The sequence below is a fragment of the Zootermopsis nevadensis genome, unplaced genomic scaffold, assembly GCF_977971745.1.
Source record: "Zootermopsis nevadensis isolate Lab colony 2312 unplaced genomic scaffold, Znev_1.0 Znev_ptg000021l, whole genome shotgun sequence".
Taxonomy (NCBI): Eukaryota; Metazoa; Arthropoda; class Insecta; order Blattodea; family Termopsidae; genus Zootermopsis; species Zootermopsis nevadensis.
In genome coordinates, this window is record NW_028259153.1 from 7098772 (window position 1) to 7123130 (window position 24359).

A 24359-nucleotide genomic window follows, 5' to 3' on the forward strand; every position below is an offset into this window, starting at 1 on the left:
TAGAAACCTTGAGTGTGTGACAGCCTTCAATGGTATAAAAAAATCCATACCAAGTTTTGTCATAATTTTTCTAGCGGTTTTCGAGTTGAGTTATAAAAAATACGGATAAACAGACAAACATTTTGTGGACAACGTGCAATAACGCATAATAAATACGCGGTTACGACATAATATCAAAGGTTACACCCCCCATGCCATTATTGTTTCCTTCACATATCTTGTACTATCGAATTACTACAACCCACACCAACCGCTTAATTTAACCTTGGGAGTCAAAATCAGGTGATCAGATAAATATAAATTTTACTTGAATTAAAATTAGCGCGTCCATCTGGAAACAAGCTGAAAAAAAGAATAACCAATCAAAACACAAAATTGACGTTTCGGCAAGAAAGAGAAATTATTACATTTCTGTTAGCAGTAACTTCGACTTGTTTCGTAAGAAGCAGTGGGAAGCTCCCAGCATTCAACGCGGGCACTTCATTGGTACACTCAAAACACGATTTTAAAATTAGTCTAAAATATAAAGTCTAGTATAAGTAACAATATTTTAAATCAGAGAGAAGTGATTTATTGCCGCGTACGTAAACACACATACCAGAAGTTTCAAAAATAAAGCAAAACTTTAATAAAATATCATTTGATTTGATCTCACGGATACATCTGTGTCCAGTTAATGGTGATAGGGCTATTTCTCAATAATTACATTGAACTACGACATCAATAAATCCAAACACAAAAAACCAGTTGGCTGTGACGTAATTTACGACGTCGAACACTTCACTGTTCGTATTTCGCTATTACTCCGCCCGGCTCTACGTGAGTCAAGGATAAATAATTGGCGTCGAGTTGGAATAATCGCGCCTTCCTTTCGCCAGACTGAGCTGCAGCCAAGGCACAAAACCGCATAAGTAGCCTGTTACAAATGGCGTCTAGTTCGTACTTAGGACGAAGCCAGTTGAAAATTCTTCGATGCTGTAACGACTTCAACAATATCTCCGCGTCCGTTCTCTTGTCGTTGTGGACTGCAAAGAGTGAATATTCTAGAAGTTATTTTTATTTTACGTAAAGTGTACATCGGGTAAATAAACAACCACAAGCAAAAAGCGTAGCGGTGAAGTCGCCTGATGTCCGAGCTTTCATTTCGTCTCACGTGGTTTTGATGTCGTATGGTGGCGCAGTCTGTTGATCGTAAGTGAAAGTTTGTCGAAATGTGAATCACTGCAGAGCAAATTTGTATTGCATCTGTTTGCTGTTGTCGTGGTTATCAGAGGATAGTTTCCGAAGTTTAATCACTGCTACAACTTCACACACATTTCCAGCTAATTATTGGCTACGTAGATCCAGGTCCTTTACGTAAACACTCTCCTGTCGACTGTTTCTGAAGTAGGTTAAACATGTCGTCCGTCAACCAGGGCTGTTTTAATGTTGTCAGGTTAGTGAATTGTTTTGATTACCCCTAGATAAGGGGTTCTCAACTTTCTCCACAAATTCTAATTTTACATATTAAATGTACCACAAACCAATTGAGTTCGGATAAAACTTAATGCCTGTCCCCAAGTGGCGTAACCAACATTTCGAGGTCGAATTCGATATACGCGCATGCGCAAGATTTCGCGGTGAGTGCAAGGTACGTGCAAAATAAGACTGAAGTGGTGAATAGTTTAATAGATACTCAAACACATAAACGATGCCGTACATGCTGCTAAAGAGCGCAGAAGCAAGAGGAAGAGTGGGCTATGGAACCTGTGGTGTTGACAGTCAAAGGAGTTACAGGTAAGAAGATACGGAATTATGATTTCTTGGCGCACAGAGCCACAGTCACAGAGTCTGCTGACAGCCAATTCAATAATTTAATACATCCAGCCTTTTTTTTTATTAAAATAGAACATGGTAATTATTTCTTTTTCATTATTTCAGATTTTCTAACCTGTGCGTTATGCCACTATTACCCTCAGGTCTTCGATTACAAATTGTGTCCTAGAACACTCAGTTATTATAACAGTGTAGTACGAACACTGTCATCTATTGGCCGAAAATATTCAGAAGACAAATCATTTGCTGAAATATGCGTAATTGGTAGTTATTACTCTTAATTACAAGTTACTCTTTATTATCTAAATAAATGGGCTGTGTGATATATAAACACTGCAAATGGCGTACTTCTTCTACCAAAGGAAAAACAAATGCAATAAATACGGATACTTCATTTAGTCATAATATAACTTATAGCCCATGATTAATACAGTTTGTTAGCATAAATTTACCGTTGGGAAGTTCCATGTAAAATTTATTAGGTTAGGTTTGTTCTAGAAGATACGCGAGTGAAATTCACAGTCGTCACTTTTTTGTAACAGTTCATTTGTTCTCCGGCAAGGCGCTGTTGTCTAAACCTTGATACTACGAAACTCCATAGCAACAATAGTACCTGAATTTAAGTATATTATTAAACACGATATATTATTGCAACACATTGCAACTTTAAATGACTTACCAGTTATTTAGACCTAACTAAAGTCTGGGGGAAACTGCTGGAATATTTCGTTCTAATGCCATAAGGTCCAGAGACGCCACGCGTAGTCATCGTCAGTGCAGCCAACTGACGCGCGTGTCCGAACATGACAAACGAGTGCTTCTAATTAAAACCATGTCATCAAGTGTACGGGCGAAAAATACTGAAACGTCAAATTGATGGCCACGGTTAATCATCAGGATTTGTCATAAAATATATTTATAATTAGAAAATATATGTATTTCTAGCCGACGCCCAGTGGTATGAATTCTCTGTTTTATGATTTAATATTTGGCTGTCAGGAACAGTAGGTCTCACAGAATAAATTACACAAGTAACGTGAGATATATAATGTTAAAAAGGAATCATTCGAAAAATGTTTAATTTCATTATCATCTAATTGTATTCTTTACCTTGCATGCTGTTGGTAGTAAAAGATTGACACGAAAAATATTATTTGTTTCTACAAGGAGATTACAGGTAAAGTTTCAGAACTACAAAAACGCTTTGAATTTGATTCTTAGTGAATATTTCTTTATATAAACTGAAAAATAATTGCAGACCATTTTCTTTGATGTTGAATGAAAGATGATAAAACGACATTCTATTACGAAAATTGTTCTTGTCTGAAAGGTTATTGTCCCGGAATTATGAGATATCACAAAAGCAAAGGTTAATCGTTTGACGAAGATTATAAGAGTAGCCACAGTTTTATCGGAATATATAAAAAAGGCAAAACTTATTTATTTCCAGGTTAAAATTAACATAATACAATCCACGCTTTTGAGTTAAAAAGTTTTCATTTTCCTTTAAACTGTTTCACTAAACAATCAACAGAGGTCAAGGTAAACATTTAACAAATATGGGCGTTGACTTAAGAGAGAAATGTTATTTTCAGATATATATATATGGGACGCTGAACATTTGTCGTGCAAAATTGCTTATATATATTGGCGCCCACTAAAAAAATATATAATTTATATATGAGTCATGTGTTAGATTATGAAAAAACAGTTGCATTCTCAAGAACAGTTAATTTTATTTGTCAGGTAATATCAGTAAAAAATCGCAGATTTAAATTTTTATTTAAGCAAAGACTTGTATTTTTATAGATAATTTAATAAATTAGACACGATCGTGACGTTTACTCAAAGGTCTTGAACCATTCTCAAGATTCAATATCCTGAAATCACGTACCCAGATTCAGATTTGGGACCACGTGATCATTATCGCAAAAGATCTCTTTGAAAAACGCATTCCCCGGGCTTATTCTGCGACTAATATTTATTGGGATTGTAGAAAATGTCGCGTTTCTCAACCCATTCTCTACTAACCTCTTCTAGTTCCATCATTATGATATAAATTATGTTACTTTTAAGTAAACGGTGTTTAGAACACCCCCCCCCCCATCCAAAGCGCTCATGATGCACATATTATCCATTTCTGTAACTACGCTAGCTTTCAAATCGCTTTTCCCCGGTACAGGAATTTTTCATGACGACCTTGGTCACATAATAAGCCTAGAAATTGTTTTTCGGGGCTGTTTTGAACTGCAGTTTCATTGAAGCCCCGACATGTCACCAAATGCACCACGACGAATAAAACGCGGGCATTGAAGCAAGATTTAAGTCAGCGTTCTGTACGCGGAGCACGCCGGAAATATTGAAATTGATAACGGCGTAGACTCCACTGTAGACTAATAAACATTTCTCAGATTGATATGATTTTAATCGAACACCTGAACGTAACCTAGCGATAAGTTTCCACCTTAATTTACAAAACAACACCCACGTTTAATTTTCCTCAAAAAAAAAAAATTGATAGGCAGTGTCGGACACTGCCGCAGTTATTTTCGTGATAGTATATTGAAATTAAACAAAATTTTTGTTTTGAATCGTTTAATTCATTATTTCTTAATTGGTACACATCCATAATTGACCCAGGTTCGTCAGATGCCGCCTGAGTTGTCAGAGCGCGCTTACGTTGCCTATATTCGCGGCAGTACTGCGCGTTGGTTTTGCGTCCGGGCCCGGCGTTTTCGGTGTCATTCTCTTTGGAATTTTGTGCTCTACGCATTCGTGCCAGATTTTTGTAATTCTGGTTTTACTTTGCCCTCATATATCGCGACATTTCAAGAAAATCGGGAAATTTACAAACTTTTTCAAATTCACATCCTCGTATCTCTCTGAGTTTTTGAGATACACACTTGGAGGCCAGGAGGAGTTGTAACATATACAATCCTCTTCAAAACAACACTTGGTTCACTCGGATCGGATAATTAGTCTCTGAGATATGATCCCGTTTATGGACACGTGTCGAATCCGGACAGTCGAAAATCGTGGGTTCAATTTGCGCGTGCGCAGTTCGCGACGTCCGGCCGCCACGAATGTCGGAGCGGTACTGGCACAAACTTTCATCCTTCCTCTTTAAAACGAGACTAAGATGGCGGCTCTGTGTCTATTTTTAGCCGAGTTAATGAAGTTTGAAATTACTTCGACAGAAACTGCCGCTCATTTGGGCATCGATTTTAAAGACGTTTTCACGTCAAAAACACTCAATGCCGGGTTCTCATTGGACAATTCTTTCTACTTCTGCGACTCTGATTACGTCGAATACATTCATTACATTTTCTTCAATATAAAGTCAGTATAGAGAATCAATGTCTTCTTCTTGAAGTTAATGATTTCTTCGTATTAATTATATCATTTCAATACAAGTAATTAATTATTACGAAAGGTAAATTACATTTTTATTTCAAAAACTTTCTGACTGCGATTTTAATTCTTGCCTTTGTAATTTAATAGTCTAATTTCGTATTTCTGTCACTGTAGAATCAGTCACAAGAGTTATGTACGTTAACATCGTGTGTACAAATTTTTGGGTAACCTGTGTTCGCAGAGTGTAGAAAAATGTCGTATAAACAAAACAATCTAGAACACGAGAAATTAAATTCTGTGATGGGTTTTTTTACGCATCGTCAAATGGGGCAACAGCATGATGAAATACACGAGGAATTGTCACAGGGTTGACTGACAAAAACCACGTTTCATCTTCCAGGGTCTTCAAGGTCTGATGTCTCACGATTATCATCGTCTCCAGCATTACTAAGGGTTTTTACGATAATGCGAACGTGGTCCGGGGTTTTTTGGAACAAAAATTGTGATCGCTTCGCACGTCTGATGGTGTCTACAATAACCACTTGTTGGTTCATCATCCCAGGGCCGTGTTAACCAGCAGCCACTTTTGCTAGGGCCTACGAAATCTGATGTTAGCAACTCGGTGCATTTATTAATCACCAATAAGTCATAGTTCTTTGACATGCACGCGTATAGTTTGCGATCCGAAAAGAAATCAATGTAATTTTCATACCAATCAATACACCAATAGAAATCCATCTACCAAATGACCTACGAAACAGACGAGAGGGGTCATTCTATTTGTGTGCCTGGCTGTAATTGGCCTTGTTTGGCTGTTGTCATGCAACTAATACATGAATTGAATTATTATTATTATATTATATTACATTTATTTTTAATTTTCACCAGCATATTGATTACTTATGTTCACAAGCCCTAAGAATGCTAAGTTTGATTCGATATATTACGTCTTACTTTTCTAATTTTGATAGCCTATTGGTTTTGTATAAATGCCCTGTTCGGTCTAAATTTGAGTATGAATCTGTTGCTTGGAACTCCATTACTTCCACTGAAAGAATTCAAAGGAAATTTGTAGCTTCGTGTCACACCAGATTCTTTAATGGCCTAAGTGACTATAAATATGAAGACGTTTTAGTTAGGTTAAATATCCTTTCACTTCACCTAAGGAGGAGCCATCTTAATACTCTCTATCTCATTAATACTTTTAAAGACAAAATTTGCTGTCCATCGGATATGGATTCAGTTTTCGCTTTTCCTCCAGATCCATTAGAGACTACAGCACTTTTTCCGTTCGTCGTGGCTTCAAGGCCAGTCCCTCGTCTAGGTTCGTTTCTGCTGTCAGAGCATCGACGTCTTTAACGACGAGTGTATTTCGCTTGTACTCTGTTTTCTTAGTTATTTTTATTCTTGTATCACAAATTGCTTTTACTTTTGTGTTTGCCTGTAATTGGCTATTATACTCAATACGGGAAATGTTTGATTGACCTGTTATACACATATATTCATTTATACAGGGTGAGTCAGAAGTATGTTTACAAACTTTGCGTGCGTGTTCCTGGATCAAAAATTAGAGAAAATGTTGCTATGAACATGGGGTCGCAAATGCTTATTTTTCAAAATAATAACCAAAAATAATTTCCAATGTCTGCCTTTATTGCCAAGTATAAGGACAGGGATGTTTATTTATAACAGATGCTCAAAGGTTGTTCCTCCGTTCTCCACACATGCACGAGCACGACGTACACACGACTCACGAATTCGTTCGTACACTCCAGAGTTTCCTCGAATGATCTGCACGCGTTCCCATTGGTCGTCTTCATTGTTCATGGGCGTTGCATAAACGACGGACTTCAAGTGACCCCACAGATAAAAGTCCAACGGAGTCAGGTCCGGAGACCTCGGTGGCCACCACGCCCAATCCCTCGCTGAGGGTTCTGTTCATTGAGACGATATCTGACGCGATGGGAGACGTTTTCTGGGGCTCTGACGTGCATAAACCACATTTGTCTTCTTGTATTCAGTGGGACATCTTCAGGGAGGCGTGGCAAGTGTCTTCTTAAGCATCGCCGATATGAAGGTCCTCTTAGACGCGATCGAAGCATGTGTGGACCAATAAGCACGTCGGAAACAATTCCTGTCCAAATTGAAAATCTTTTGCTGGAAGCTGGATTCACTTTGACATAAAGTCAGTTCATTGAAAATTATTTTTGGTCATTATTTTGGAAAAGTAACATTTGCGATCCCATGTTCATAGGAACATTTTTTCTAATTTTTGATCCAGAAACAAGCACACGAAGTTTGTAATCACACTTCTGACTCAACCTGTATTTAGTTCAGTCTGTTTGTTTTTGTGTGTATGTATTATCAGCGTCTGCTTCTCATTGGCTCCTCGCCGTTGACAAACACTTTAATAAATTAATTGAACTGAATTGTTATTAATATTAGTAGTAATAGTAATCTATATTTTATGTACTGTGCAATTTAACATATGATTAGACGTTTTTGAGAAAAAATATTAAAATTTAATTTGAACTTCAGGAAACCTAGGGTTATATTATTCCGACGTCAATGAAAATTCTGTTGAATTTATTTTGAGTGCTGGCGACTGGTGTAAAATTGTCGTTCAGTGTTTTGGAACACAACTCCTACAGACGCGCTCATTTCGGGAAATTTGTTGGAGAAAAACAAAGCAATTATTTATAAATAACTTAGCGAAATCCACGAAAGAAGTCTTGAAAATGTGATTACGTCTTCTGGCGTCGAATAAAACTTTGAAATATTTTTTAAAAATGCAAAACTTGTATATTTTTTTTAATTTTTTTATGCAATGACATTTAATGATCTAGGTCCACGACACTTTCATTGCTGACTGATGTTAAGTAACAACAGGTTCATTTCGCAACAGATACCAGATTACAATATCCCGCCGTGTTCGTAATTTTCTGACAGGTTGCATAAACACGGAGCCGATAATTGTTAACCTTTGGGGGCGCTTATGATGAAACGACATCTGTTGCATGATGGCTCTTTTTTCTTGTAGTCGAGTCTGATAATTAGATTGTTCGGGCCTAATGATTGGCGGTCGACTGGAGGGTTTTAGTCAACAGTAACAGGCGGACAGGTGGCACCGCTTATTTGTTGATCTTGCGCGTGTGATGAGAACGAATTACGCCGAGATTGTGCACGGACGAGCCCTGCAAACACTAGCAGGCCTATACGACTCTCAATGTAAGAGTGGCATAAAGCATTTGCATTGATTCCGTGTTCGCCGTCACACGCGGATTCAAGCGACGAGGATATTTATTCATTAGGGTCGATGCCCTGTAAAATAAAATAAAATAAAATAAAATAAAATAAAATAAATAAATAAAATAAATAAATAAAATAAATAAATAAAATAAATCAAATAAATAAAATAAATAAAATCAAATAAATCAAATAAATCAAATAAATCAAATAAAATAATAAATAAAATAAAATAAAATTCTTTCTTAAAAGGTCGTCACCTTCATCGACATTTAAGAATTATTTCCTTCTGCGAAACGTTTCTTAAAATATATCGCCTGATCTCATCATCAGGCCATATTTATTCTAAAATACAAGCCTGATAAGTGCTATATTTATATTTGGAAATGAGTCTGGGTGGGCCTGAGAGTCGGTCTGAACGCGGAGGCTAAAAAAAAAATCCTCTGCCTCCGTCCGGGATCGAACCTCGGGCCGTCCACCCGTAGCCAGTCACTATACTGACAGAATATATATTCATATTCCCGCGCTTAAAATCGTCTGCTCTAGTCCGGTTATGTGATCTCATTTAAGTTGTTCAATTAATGATGTGGTAAGCTGTAGAAATGTTACCTGCGATGTGCCTTATGTTGTATGTTGTATTGACCTCACGCGTAATTTAATTTTATTTGCGAAATTTATACGTTTATTAGTATTAATGTTATTTATGCTTGTGAAATCGTGTGGAGCAATAACTCGCACCTCGTAGTTGAGACGAATTGCCTTGTCCGGTCCTGATCTTGTCCACTTGTCCAGAATCCGGAAAGTTTAAGTTGCATGTCTGCAGCAGCAAGGACTTCCGAAACGTCGGCAAACTTCTATCAGAGTACACGGCGCAACAACCCAGAAGACAGAGATCTTGCGATGAAGTTAGTCGCCACGCTGACATTCTAGTTCGCCAAGATCCATTTTAATATTATTCTTCCAATCTGTGTTCCTGATTTCTCAAGTGGTTTCCACGTTTCAGGAATTTTCAGAGGCGTTGTCTGTGTGTCCCATATAAAATCTTTCCACGCGTGTTACGTGTCCCACCCATCAAATCTCCCATGATTTAATAAGTAATATTTTTCCTAATGAATTGTCACAAATTCACCGGAAGAAACACAAAATACGCCGTGCAATTGAAAACGGAGCTTCTTAAATGAGTTTTCTTGACTTCGTAGAATGAGTAACGATCCATTATCAAATGAAGAATCATGGTATTCATCAGAAATTTTACGTGGTATTTCACAATACAGAATTTCCTGGTTATGATAAGCACAAAATTTTGAGAATTTGTATCTTAAAGCAATGAATTACAAGTGTAACACTATACTCTCTGTAGGCGCTTGGGGGGAGAGGCGATATTGCTCCTACTCATTCTCGACCTCGGTACTAGATGGGGGGTGAGTGGTCAGCATCACGCCCCGGCCGGCTTTACCCCCGGGAAAGGACCCTGGTACCCAATGGACAGGAGGCTGGGTGGGCCCCAGAGCCGGTCTAGACGCAGAGGATAGAGGATAAATACTCTGCCCCTATCGGGGATGGAACCCCGGTCGTCCAGTCCATAGCCAGTCACTATACCGACTGAGCTAGTTAAGTTGGGTTAGCTGTGCGTTATTCCACCTCATGGAAAAATCAGTGTCACTCATCATCACCAAATCCTGCAAAAAGTGCAGTGTCTTCAGATTTAGAGACTACTCCACGAATTATCTCTGCTTCCTGATAACAACGCGTTGTGTACGTAAACAGCCACAATGTATAATAATTATTCTTCAGGTTGAGAGTGACGTCACTATAGAACCGCCAGATTCACTCGCATAAAGGTAATTTGAAGGGATATTTGCCATATTGCTGTTTGGAGAGAATTCTGCTACATATTTTGGATCAAAGCGTACTACAAAATATAATGATTTTTCTTAAAGCTAGTCAAAATTCAGATTTATTACGTCATGTATCTCGGGTTTGTTATCACATTCAAGAATGAAATCAGACCAATGCAGGATTTAAGACAAAACCATGTTTACATTACAGAATCAGTCCACCTTTCTAATTATGAGACACCTTCGTAATATTTTATAATATTATATTAATCTATTTCATTATAATTTCATAAAACTTTATTAGCTTCATTTCTGTAATTCTCAATCTAATTTACGTTGATGATTTCTTTCAGTAATTTTAGCATCTGAGTTGGATCCGGGCGATAAGACTGATACAATGAAAAAAAAAATTCTTAAATGTAATGCCTTTCCTAGGATCCCGTAAGACTGTTTGTTAACAGGACGTTTTTAATGAAGTGCCGTGTTATTAGTAAGGAGGTGAGAGAGTATTTACATCAAAATAAAAATTTGCACAGAAAATCCCGTTCCTCATTGTCATGAGACAATTCTCTCTGCTCCTTATATCAATGTGTATTTTGCAGGATATGAACGAAATTAGACTGTCTCTCTGTCCGTAATTCCGCATAATTAGAAAGGTGGACTGATTCTGATGGAATCTAGCACAGACATTTTCTCTTTGAGTCTGCCCTATACAGGAATTTTTCAATTGCTGATCGATATTACCAGCATTATTTATTATAAATAGTTAAATAACATAAAAAACAACTTCTTACGTATATTTTTTTAATCAACAGTTCACGATATATTTTTAAAAAAACATAATACGCAATACAAAAAATTGTTGATTACTTTACAATACGTACAAAAACAAATTTTGCTGTTCTATCAATTTTTAGTTCGCGAAAAAATTAACTGTCGGAGGAGACACAAAACAGCTTTTGAAAAGAATATTCATATAATATTTAATGATAATAATAGCGACTAGTGGAAACCACTTGAGAAATCAGGGACACAGATTGGAAGAATGATATTAAAATGGATCCTGGCGAACCAGAGTGTCTGTGTGGCGACTAAATTCATCACAAGATCTCTGTCTTCTGGGTTGTTGCGCCGTGTACCCTGGTAGAAGTTTACCGACGTTTCGGAGGTCCTTGCTGCCTCCATCATCAGGGCGATGAGTGAATTAATCTGGCTCTGGGGAAGGACAGTTGGCTCTACGGACGGTAACTAAAGGGACTGTGCTGTGCGGATCTATAGCACCTGAAATTGGTAAAATCCTTTTAAGTTTCCCTGTTCATGTTTAGACGTTGTACACAATTTACAGTCGACAGGTTAAAAGTCACTTCTCAGTAGGCTAATAAGTACCAATCCTGAGCATCGCTGTGTAGGGGTTAGTATTGCAATATTCAAACAAAATGGCATGTGGATGACGTCATAATTCTAGGAAAATGATAGCAATTTCATTAATAATCGAGCAAGGCGTGACGACGTCTCCTACAGTGACCATGTGGGACCGGATGTAACGACCTACGTTTACCGGTTGTTTATTTAAGGTGGTCTTTTAAGTCAACATTCAGTCAGCGTCGAAATCCGTTCAGTTCAGAAGTCGCCGTTAAACGAGAGACATCTGTTTCTAAATCCTTACATGCCACTGAAACTGGTAATTATACATGCATTTACAGGTTAAGCTCAGATAAAAGATTGATTAACATGGCTCCTCTCGATATTTGCCTTATAACTTTTTCCATTAAGGGACAAATGTCTCTCCTTTTATCAGGCAATGATTTACCACCTTAAAATCCCTGAATTCCGAAAGAAATTATGCGTGATACTAAGCTGACGAACCGAGGAGTGGGCGTGTGGTACATGTACCACTGTTGCTGTGTAGAAGGGGTTACGTCGCCCCACACATCTGTCGTCCGTGGAATCGGTGCTCGGGAGGCCAATGTCGGGCCTGCCCTCGTGTGTCACTCCTACGCCCGTGGCTATATCAAATATCTGCCATACATCTACGAATGAAAATAAATTTATTAGGTTATTTTATGATATTTGGTGAACTGTCGAGGTTGAGTAACCTCGAAATCTCCCACGCGTCTAGTTTCGGATTCATAATTTAAAATAAAACATAACCTACACGGGATCAGTGAAAATTCAGAGAAACCCACATTAAAATATTTATTGATGTTTGAAATTCAATACAATTCGATTCGATTAATATCGCACAATATCGCTGTGAATGAACAAGTGCCCTCGTAGGTCAGGTCATGTCGTAACCTGCTCTCAGTTCTCTTTCGATAGCGGAAATCTTTTTCGCAAGATCACTATCGATACCTCGCACCTCGTTCTTAATCAATTCGCCGGGATGAGTTTCGAGATACATTTATCGATTCTTCTGTGCCAAAAACAAATCTACAGTATCTTTTAGCGACCGTTTCTGTAACGCAGAAATCGTGATCGCATTATTAATCGAAAATCTATCCACGTATCTATCGTCATCGGATATCGATCTTTGGGAGGATCTCGAAGGGGAACGTGTACAAATGTCGCTGTAGAAACTGTTTACCGGGTTGCATCATACATGAATACAGGCTGGAAGCCATGGACATTTCTCGTACGTAATTCAACATCGTCTTTTGTTTCCTTGTTTTGAATGTAGTTTATTATTTAACAACCAGAATGTGCGTCAGGATTGGGTTGCGTGAATTATCGAGCGTGGATACTTCGCTGTAAATAAGAAGATATATTATTTGTTCTTTTGTTTTGACGACTAAGCCAGTAGAGGTTCGGAGGTCTTTGCTACAAATAATGCTTTGAAACTTTGGCTCCGGTATCTTAAGAATACGAACTGTCTACAAATCAACCGATTTCTGCAATAACCATTAGATGTATATTTAAATATGGGTTACAAGTCTACAAATTAGATGATACAGTTGCGTCATATTGTGATAAATATATATTTGTTTAAATCTTGTCAGTCAAATCACAATAAAATTCCTATTAAATATTAAACTATTACTAAAATTAACATTTAAATATTTAAAATATATTAAATGATGTTCTTTATCGAAATATTCGATTTACATTAGAACATCACTTTTTTTACACGACATGTTTCACTTCTAGAAGAACCATCTTCAGGTGTATAAAATTATATAAACTTAAATATAATTTTTTAATTGTAACATCATTTTAAATATTTAAATGTTAATTTTAGTAATATTTTAATATTTAATAGGAATTTTATTGTGATTTGACTGACAAGATTTAAACAAATATATAAATTAGGTTGATGATTCTCGTGGTGGTGATGAAATCTCTTATGATTCAAATCACCATTTTAGTAAGTTTACCTCTTATTAATACATATTGAGTTTTCATGAAGGAGTCGGAGGTTTTGGTACCGACTTCACAGCCCTGCGTTGAACACTGCAATCAACACCTTCGCCCCTATGAGAACTTGGTGAATAAATTTAAGGTCTTTTATGGAATCCGAAGTTCCTGTAACTGAATTTTTCTCTATTCACGCCTCAAGTTGGATTATCACTTATAACCGCGTGTGGTCCGAAGTTATATGGGCGTCATTTAAATGCGTTTATATTCTTGTTGTAATGTTGTGCCTAGTTGGACACTCAATTTTGAAAATGAAAGGTGGGGTATGTCGAGAGACGAGAGGTTTTGGCGGAATGCGTCGAATCGGACGGAGGAATTGCAGAGGATAGAATGTGTACGAATTGACGCCGTGAATCTGGTCACGGCCAACCCTGTTATTTGTGTTTATATTTATTGATTGAAGTTCAATCTAATTATTACGAAACACAAGCGATGAACATACTCACTGTGCTTCCGTTCCTTAAACACGTGTGTCCGCGAGAGATCAAATTACTTGTTTGGTTTAATGACAGAAAAATTTGGCGTTTAATTGCGGTCCACTGGTTCCAAATGTGTCTTCGTCGGAAACAAGTTGTTACTTTGAAAAACAACTTCTCATTCTCTTGCTAAAACGTCAATTTTGTAACAAAACTGGTTCTTTTTTCCCCCAGCTTGTTTCCAGACGGACGCACTAATTTGAATTCAAATAAAAATTACTGATTACGACTCCCAAGGTTAAATCAAGAGGTTGGGGGTTAGCATGAATTCAATTGGTCCGACCTCTCCTCGGCGATGAACCACTGCAGTGCCCAGTCAAAGAATTGAGTTTCGAGAAGTTTCCAATTTCTTGAGTGTGTAAGTTCCAGCTGTCTGAATCCGAGAATGTCTGTCTGCGATCCTCACAGGCGGTTTCCTTGGCATGTACATTTTCTTAGAGAATTCAGGACCGAAGTAATAAAATCTAAACCTCAGCCTTGACTCTGAGCGATCTCTTATTGATCGACCTCGTAGATGGCGTTTATGGTTGCCATCCTCTCCCTTACGTCGATGTTGGTTGAAGGATTGATTCAGGTTATCCGGAGGACCTTCAGGTGTAGGATAAATCTGGCGAAGTTTAGGGTCCCTGTGGATGCTTGAATCCGCAGTAATATGTTTAAAGAACGGTATAAGTTGTGTATGACGTGTTGACGGCTGAATTAATGACGACCTTAATATAGTGTAATTTAATTGTTTTGTACTCGAATTCCTAAGAAACTTTCCAAAAAAGGTGCGTCGCTAGGAAGAGACTCCGTCCTTCAGAAGTCTGAGATGAAGTTGAAAGTACGTGAGAATCCACGGATCCTCCGACCGTAAGAATAAGATAACGCCCAGTGATTTCTCCTGCTTCTGATTGGCTTAAAAAAAATGTATTAGATAAAACCCGACAAAGATGTCACGAAATGTTCCATTGGCAATACAATAATGAAGACAGACCCCGAAGGCTTTAATAAATTAGATTTTACTGACATCTATAAAACATAAAATAATCAAACAAACAAACTATTAACACTATAAAAAAGACACTAGTGCAGAGTTCAACTCCTGTGAAACAACATCTAGTGTAGTGTTTGTTTGATATGCTGTTGTAAAATAACTCCACTTCATGATTTGTTTTCTAAACCATATTTAGACCAAATTTAAACCATTTTTAGTCCAAATTTAAACCACTTTTAGTCCAAATTTAAACCACTTTTAGTCCAAATTTAAACCATTTTTAGTCCAAATTTAAACCATTTTATTAAATGAATTAATTTCCCTGTTCCCACTGATGAAGACCTCTTGAGGTTGAAACACGTATGGCACTAGTGTATTCTTTATAGTGTTAATAGTTTGTTTGTTTGCTTATTTTATATTCTAATACACTACGCGGTATGCAAAGTTTTAAAATCTATAAAACATCAAGTTTCGTAAAAATATAACGTCTTCTTCGTGACAAACAGCTTGCAACAGAACAGTAACGTAATTTTTGACAAAAGTAAATTAACAAGTCAGCAGTTTCAAAAAACAGAAGACAGTCAAGTTTTCTCTCCTTTGAAACAATAGGCGCTACTATCGCTGTCAGGTGGACTATAGTTTATCTCCCCTCACCCCCCCCCCCCTGTAGTGCGTGTACGTAATTGCAGATGGACCAAGGACACAGGAACACAAACACAGAATAACACGAACTAGCGAATAAATCTTAGTTACAAATTAATAAAACACAATGCCATGAACAAATATAGATTTATCTTAGGCAGTTTAAACAATTAAGCAGATATTATTAAAGAAATGACAAATTAATCAATTAAATTTAAGTGAAATTTCAAACCAATCTGAAATCAGCCATGTTTACGATCACACGGAGGCTGTCGAAGGTATTTTTCCCTTCTCAGACCTGTTGATTCTCCCATGTAAAACGCAAAATTTTAGAAGGTGCACTTTTAATATTTATTTATTCACTCTAGTATCAGTAATTGCGCCTTAATTTCAGGATTTCAAATCGAAATGTTGAGAATATATTTCTCATTTCTCCCACCGGTAATAATTACATGCCCCATCTGTCTCACACGCGTTCAGATACTTCAGTCCATATCCTGAAGATGGCAGCAGGAACCACAGGCCTTGTGTTCATTCCCACGGATTTCTGCCTCGACTGGAAGCTGCAGGTAAGTCTCTGATGTAACAGAACGTCTGATAATCGTTGTTTCTCTGTTCTCCTTATAAATTCAGGGAGAGTTTTATTCAATTTTCGTCGCGTATATAAAAAATTCAATTCTCCTGGTACTAATTAAGCAGTAAGCCATCAAAACGTATGGTGAGTTGAGTTACATCTCCGTTAAATTTTTAACCTCGCTGGAGGGAAGACGCCAGCTTCACGCCGTACCCCCAGGCGACAAAATCTCACCTACGCATCCTGTGTTCTTGACGCGAAACAAAGACAACGTTTTACCCATACCGGGAACCGAACCGCCTCATTTACCCCGTAGCCCAGTTACTGTACCCGCTAAATTACCCGTCTACGAATATCGTCAATGACTTTTCGATTTTTATTTTAATCCGCGACGTTAGAAGAGTTTGACCGCTCCTTAGTTCAGAAATATAATGAAAAATAAGGTACATCACTTACCAAAATCCATATCAGACAGTAGACGTACGTTCCACACGCAGTAAAAGGACAAACGAGAAGACCAGAAATGTGCAATTTCCTTGCATAAAGTTCAGTTATTCAGATACTAAATTAATATCTGAAGGTTCACCATCCATCCTTGAACAAGCAAACCGCAGATCCTCAACCTCTTGTGACATAATCCGTTTCAATACGTTGTAGTCTTCAAAATAAAATATCAGAAGCACCCAATTCTTGTCTATAAACTCTTCTTCGTTTTAAAACAATTCTTTCGATATTTCTTTTCCGAAACACTCTCTCGTCCTTACATCCGCTGTCAAATAAAATTGAATGTCGATAATTTTTAAAAGTTTGTAAAATATCGTCCTTTTGAAATTTGTCATTTGGTCTCAATTGTTAACGAAAATTTGTAATTTTTTTGTCGAAACTTCTCTACAGTATTGTTAAACAATTAGTGTAATAATTTTTTCACTATTTTTCAAAAGCAGTGCCAATCTCGAAGACCCAACAACTAAGTGTTTTTTTTTTGTGGGAGCAAACTATAATTCTCCTAAATAATCAGTTTAATTTTTAAAATCATCGTAATAATTTTTGACAGTGAAAAACGTATAAGGATGCTGTAAAATTGTCCTGTATCCAGATCTTCAAAACATGTAAAGATCATGTCAATATGTGGGTACTGAAGCCAGAGATTATTGATTTAGGTCTGTTGTAGCCTGAGAGGCAAGAATCCATCGCCAATCTCGTGTATTTTGTTAGATCAGGACTGAAGTAAGATTGAACACATTTTAGATGCACTGGAGCTGTGGACCGCAAAAACTCTGTGTTCGGTGGTATGAGAGAAATGGACTTCAATAAATCATTTCACTTTATCGATGTCTGTCTGAATTTCCATATCGACTGGGGTCCATATTTTTTTTGTCAATTTGAAAAGGACGCCGTTTGTGTTGACCCATATCTCTCGTCAGCTGTAGCTCACCTGTTCTATTCCATGCCTCGGATTGCAGTCGACAAATGATTAATGTCGCTGAGATTAACATGTGCGGTGTCATATAAGTGAAATGAGAAGGCTGGTCTGACGTCCATGCCAAAGGTTGAGAGTACTGGCGATGGAAAACTGGAAAGAATTGTGGCAACATAATTGAACGATGTACGCGTTACTCAGTAATCCACACGCTTTAGTTGTCAATCAAGTGATTTGTTGTTATTTTGAAAAAAATATCGTGAGAACTTTAATGAAATAATGCCCTGAACACCATAATTTATTTACCTAAAAATTATTCTCGTAAATATTACTAAGCTAAAGATTGGATTACATAAATCCAGCATAAGTCTACATAGAAGGTAAACTTAACCAAAGTCGAAGAGGTGATACAGTTCTGGTGAAGTATCGTCATCTTGCCCCCCGATGGAGTCGAAATTTGGAATTGTCGTAGTTGTGAATCCTGGCCAAGATGGGCTAGTGGGAACAGTGACCTTGAAACGTGACAGAATGGAGTTTAAAGGGCGAATTTGAGAAATTGTCTCTGTTACCTTTCAAGGACACGGACGTTCATATGAAACCTGACATCTATTGATAATAAATATTAAATCTGTGTTCCTTTAGAGTTGTCAGATTTGCATTCTTAAAGTTAATTTGTGCTCAATTAATGCCTTAATCCAAGCTTGTAGTTGAGTTCGCACCAAAGCGACCTCAGAAGAAGGCGTCGTCGTAACAGATAATGTGAATGATGATACGTACTGGCGATAAGTTTTCGCTCGTTTGCAATCAGTTTTTGGGCGACGTGTGTACGCCACAGACAAACAACAGTTTGGATCGTCGCAATCCGCATATTTCGTGAATCCATTCCCATTTGCTCTTGGTATGAGATCCACACGGAAACTTTGAGACGCGTGTATTTAAATATAACAAGAGCATATTTTTAATTAATAAGATTATTTGTGACAATACGACACTCACATTAAGAAAATATTTTCGTTTTGCGAATGTAAACTTCGTAAAAACGCTAGGTCTCCACTGCTCTACTATGGGCAACCAAACGCGGTATGTAGCATTAACCTATGTTTTGCCTTCGGGGGAGTCGATAAATGTCACAACGTGAATTCATGTTTTTCTTAAAATTATGGAAATACATATTGTGCGTCTTTGTTTAACAGATGTCTTTTCTACATATTGTTTAAATCTTGTCCGTCTAATGACAATAAAAAAAATGATGGTCTAATGTAAATCGAATATTTCGATAAAGAACATCATTTAATATTTTAAATATTTTAAATGTTAAAAAAAATGATGGTCTAATGTAAATCGAATATTTCGATAAAGAACATCATTTAATATTTTAAATATTTTAAATGTTAAAAAAAATGATGGTCTAATGTAAATCGAATATTTAGATAAAGAACATAATTTAATATTTTAAATATTTTAAATGTTAATTATTGTAATATTTTAATATTTAATAAGAATTTATTGTGATTAGACGGACAAGATTTAAACAAAATATATTTATTATATCACAATATGACGCAACTTTACCATCTCATGAATAGATGTCTTTTCATAAATCGCTTTAATTAATGGAAGGTACAGAATAGCCCAGACGGGACAAATACAAGGAGATTGTGAATGACCGGAACTTCCGGTTTGCTGCTTAAAACATTGCGAGTTGTAGTTTTTCGTTTTGAACAGAATTAGTTTTAAAAAAATGTTCTCTACCCAACCTTGCTGTTCATACTTGAATTTGACCGGAGACGAATGAATGATTCCAGGAATCTAAATTTGCGTCGTCGTAGTCGTAGAATGTCCTCGCTTCGTAAATGCCTCGCCTGTAGTTATGGTTTCAATTAATAGCTTATTGCATCCCGTTCTGCGTTGGATCCGTGGCTTTGCTCGCAACAGATCCGTGTTATTAGTGTTGAGTCCGCTCCGAGACGAACTGAAAACCGACACATCTGTACAGAGGCTGGATTTGTCACTTCTGTAAACACGCGGCACTGGGATTCATGCCATCTTGGCACAAATCAAATTCTCCCACTCGGGAGACCCAGATACTCCTTGTCCTATCATTGAGCGTTCTTGTAGATCAAGAACTGGACTGCAGAAGATCCTTGCTGTCTCCAGCCCCAAAGCAAAGTGATTATAAAATCCCTGTTGTCCTTGAAGATAGAAAAATTAAGGATCCTCGAAACGTTGCAGTCTACTTCGACAGGGTACAGTCCAATCCAAAAACAGGATACATCCGCATGAGCAATGGACCGCAGTTCAGAATTCTTTTGTTCCTCGCCATTCTCATAGCAAATTCGTATTTCCTTAGAAGTCCCATGGTGACATCGGCTACCGTAATTGCGTGCGTCGTCCGGCACAGTAGATAATCATTCGTGCTGTTTGTCTTGACGTCTGATATTCTTGTCTTAATTTTACGTTGCACTCTTCGCATTATTGTTATTATTATTCCATTTATTCAGAAACAAGCCTTGCCCCTGAGGTACATAGTGAAACAGCTATTTCCGAAATACATTTTACTTACATGCATTAAAGATATTTCGTATAAAGGGCATTATTATGTATTTCATTTCAGCGTCTTTCGAATGATGTACGATGTACCTAGAATGGCGTTTTATGAAGTCCCCTAACGCCGTATTCGCCCGGGATGTTGGCCAAATATTTTTGAGTGACATTAGAATTATTAAATATATTTATTTTGTACAGTCTATACACAAACGTTTGAAGTTTATTGGTGTTGTAAAAATTATATAATATTAAAACATTTTATTGTGTAAAATATTATATTAGCGCTCTTAATTGTAAATACGATTTTACATTATATTTTTTTTAGAGCTTTTATTAAAACGACATGTTTCGACGGGTAATACCGTCGTCTTCAGGTTTTTATCAATTTAAAATAATTTAAAAACTATTAGATATTTAATGCAATATATTATAATGATCCATAGTTCTGTTTGTAGCTTTCCGTTTTCATGGTAAGTTGCTTATTGTAGTCAGACGTTATATTTATCTGTGGAATTAATGTTTAATTATTTTCTTGGAATGAGTATTTACGATTAAGAGCGCTAATATAATATTTTACACAATAAAATGTTTTAATATTATATAGTTTTTTACAACACCAATAAACTTCAAACGTTTGTGTATAGACTGTACAAAATAAATATATTTAATCAAACACAAACATGACGCATATAAGATACAAATTAGAATTATTATTTAATAAATTAATTTAATTATTATTGTTATTATTACTATGTGTGTTCATTCACAGATACGTCAGTGACCAGTAGATCAAACTAGTGATTTAGCATTGTCTTGAGGACATAATCACCTGATTTTTAATTACGAATTTATTTTAAACCAATTTAAAATGCTTACGGACATTTATGCACCTCCAGAGCCAAGCACCAAGATACATTCACGCCCAAATGCCACAGCGTGAACGGATGTATTTATGAATTTATGATTCATTTAACGACGCTTCGAATGACAGGATCATAGTGGATAATAAATTGGAAGGGAAGTGGTCGTGGCCTAATTCGAGTTAGGGGCTGAGAAAATCACGAGAAATCACAGCAAAGATAGACGGTACCCAGGCGTGACGTTCAGTGTTCAGCTGCACGCTTTGTTCGTCTTGCCTCTGACGTCTGTTGGGCCACCGAGATGAATGGAGCCAGCCGGGTCCCACATCTGTCCGTGGTTGTCTTCCAGCACTCCCTCTTTAAGACCACGTAGGCTGGAACTTCTCTGAATACTTTCTCCGTTGCAGAATTTTCGCGTGACGTTATTAATTACACTTTCATCTTAAGAGGACGAGTGATTTATGACTTATGACCTCGAAGACCTCGAACCAGATTAAGGATTTTCGCCTTTGGTTTTCTCAGTTTTGTTTCTGGCTTAAGCTTGTTTGTAGCGAATTCGTCTAGCCCAGGGGTGACCAACCCGCGGCCCGCGGGCCGCATGTGGCCCGCCTTGAACATTTTTCCGGCCCTCGAGATTCATCACACTTTTACAAAATATATTTATTTTATAATGACCAAAGTAGTGAAAACCAATGTATTAAAAAAATACAAAATTTTTTAAATATATTCATCTCCCTTTCATGTTAAAATCGAGTCGGCCCCAGAATATCTCCAAATGGAACTGGTTGACTTACAGTGCAATATTGAATTAAAACACATTTTTGAAACATCAGAATCAAAAATAGATTTTTATAACACTTACGTCACAAAAGAGAAATTTTCCAATTTGAGAAATCTGGCACAAAAACTTGTTAGCGCTTTTGGTTCAACTTACACCTGCGAATCGTTTTTTTCGAAAATGAAATTGACCAAACACAAAACACGCTCAAATATAACGGACGCTAACCTGCAACACCAATTACGATGTGCAAATACCCAAATTGAGATCGATTTGCAAAAGCTAAGTGAAAGAGTGGAGAAACAAATATCGCACTAGTAAAATAAATATTTTTTTAATGATTTCATTATTTTTATTTCATTCATATTTATATATTTTTTATATTTAATTTTTAGTGCTATATATTTCTTTACAATGTACGCTTAGTATCATTATTATTATATTATCTATGTTTACATGTAAGAATAATAGTAAACACAATAATAATAACTCATTATGTTTCAATTTTTCACTCCAAAAAATGTCTATGGTGTATCTAAATCTAATATGGGGATATATAATTTTATATGTGGCCCGCGGAGTTATGATGCATTTCCAAAGTGGCACGAAAGATCATTTCGGTTGGCCACCCCTGGTCTAGCCCCTTGTCCAGCGACTTCACGCGACACAACAAATTGGCTGTTTTTCGACGCCTATATGAAATAACTTTTTCAGGCTTTTTCTGTTGGGAAACAAAGGTTGGGGTTGGAGGGGGGGGGGACTGGAACAGCTTTGTCCCATCATCGACAATTTCGAGAGGGAACGAGGCCGCGGTGCGGTTGGATTTGCTGGTCCAGCGAGCACGAAATGCCGTGCTAATGAGGTGTTCGCCAAAGGGGGTTTCCTCCCCCCCCCCCCCCATTGTCGAACAGCCAATCATTGACGCAAACATTGTTGTTTCGTGCTCCCGTAACTTCGCATTTAGGGAGGTAAACAAGTCATCAATATAATCAACTATTGAGATTAACAAATAAGCTTCGAAGGAATGCGTAATTATGGTGGGATTCTGTACAATTGAGCGGGTATCAGCGTCGGTTGGTTGTGTTAAAGCCAACTTAATGCCAAGCGTCATTGATAATAAAAGAACATCATGACAAGAAGCAAGTGAATTTGGAGCTTCGACGTGCAACAAACGAAGGTTTGAAGCAGTCCGTCTACTTACTGAATGATTTTCTTATCCTCGTCTTACGTCAACTACTGTTTCTTTCGAGGTCTCTTATTTATTTGGTGCGTTTTACGTTTTAACAAATCGAAATGACACTCACGAGGAAGTTAGGAGGATATTAAATTCCGGAAATGTTTGCTACTTCTCAGTTCAAAATATTTTGTCTTATTTCTAAGAACCTGAAGATTAAAGTATACGAAACAATAATTCTGCCCGTTGTTTTGTATGGGTGCAAAACATGGTATCGTAGTCTGAGGGAGGAACGCAGATTGCAGGTGTTTGAGAATCGGGTGTTGAGGAGGATATTTGGGCCTAGGAGAGAAGACGATGGGGCGTGGAGGAAACTGCATAATGACGAGCTTAAAAATCTGTACTCCTCCCCCAATATTGTCAGGGTAATTAAGTCGAGAAGAAGGAGATGGGCTGGGCATGTAGCGCGCATGGATGGGACAAGACGTGTGCATCGGGTATTGGTTTGGAAGCCTGAGGGGAAGAGACCGCTGGGGAGACCTAGACGTAGATGGGAGGACACTCTCAGGCGGGATCTGTGGGAGATAGGAGTTGAAGGAGACTGGATTTTGTTGGCCCAGGACAGGGCTTTGGTTAGTTCGGTGATGAACCTTCGGGTTCCGTAAGCCATCTGGTTGGTTGGGTCCACTATTTGGGAAGCCTGAGGGAAGAGACCTCTGGGGAGACCTAGACGTAGATGGGAGGACAATCTCAGGCGGGATCTGTGGGAGATAGGAGTTGAAGGAGACTGGATTTTGTTGGCCCAGGACAGGGCTTTGGTTAGTTCGGTGATGAACCTTCGGGTTCCGTAAGCCATCTGGTTGGTTGGGTCCACTATTTGGGAAGCCTGAGGGGAAGAGACCTCTGGGGAGACCTAGACTTAGATGGGAGGACAATCTCAGGCGGGATCTATGGGCGATAGGAGTTGAAGGAGGTTGGAGTTTGTTGGCCCAGGACAGGGTCAGCGTTATAATTTGCACTATCAATGTATTATTCACGTTTTGTTGGCAAGGCTGGAAATGCGAGGGAGACGAATAATATATTTTATTTTCCCGTCATTTGTTGTTCGTTGGTATTCTGATTTAAAGTTTCGACGTTCGAGTATAAATTTAGAGGGACAATTCTATTCCCTAAATAGAAGCATGCTTAAAAAATTATTTACTTCGTAAATAATATCAATTGCTTACACAAATTATGATTTAGGAACTC

The 24359-nt window shown here is 37.5% G+C and overlaps 1 protein-coding gene across 2 annotated transcripts in view; it reads left to right on the forward strand.

Moving 5' to 3' along the window:
- Window positions 1-924: 924 nt before the first annotated feature.
- Window positions 925-24359, forward strand: part of LOC147873171 (neuropeptide F-like) — a 169214-nt gene continuing 145779 nt past the window's right edge. For both annotated transcript variants that reach the window (XR_015536147.1, XM_087352699.1), the window contains exon 1: window positions 925-1776. The gene's annotated coding sequence lies outside the window, so the exon portion shown is untranslated. The remainder of the gene's footprint in view (window positions 1777-24359) is intronic.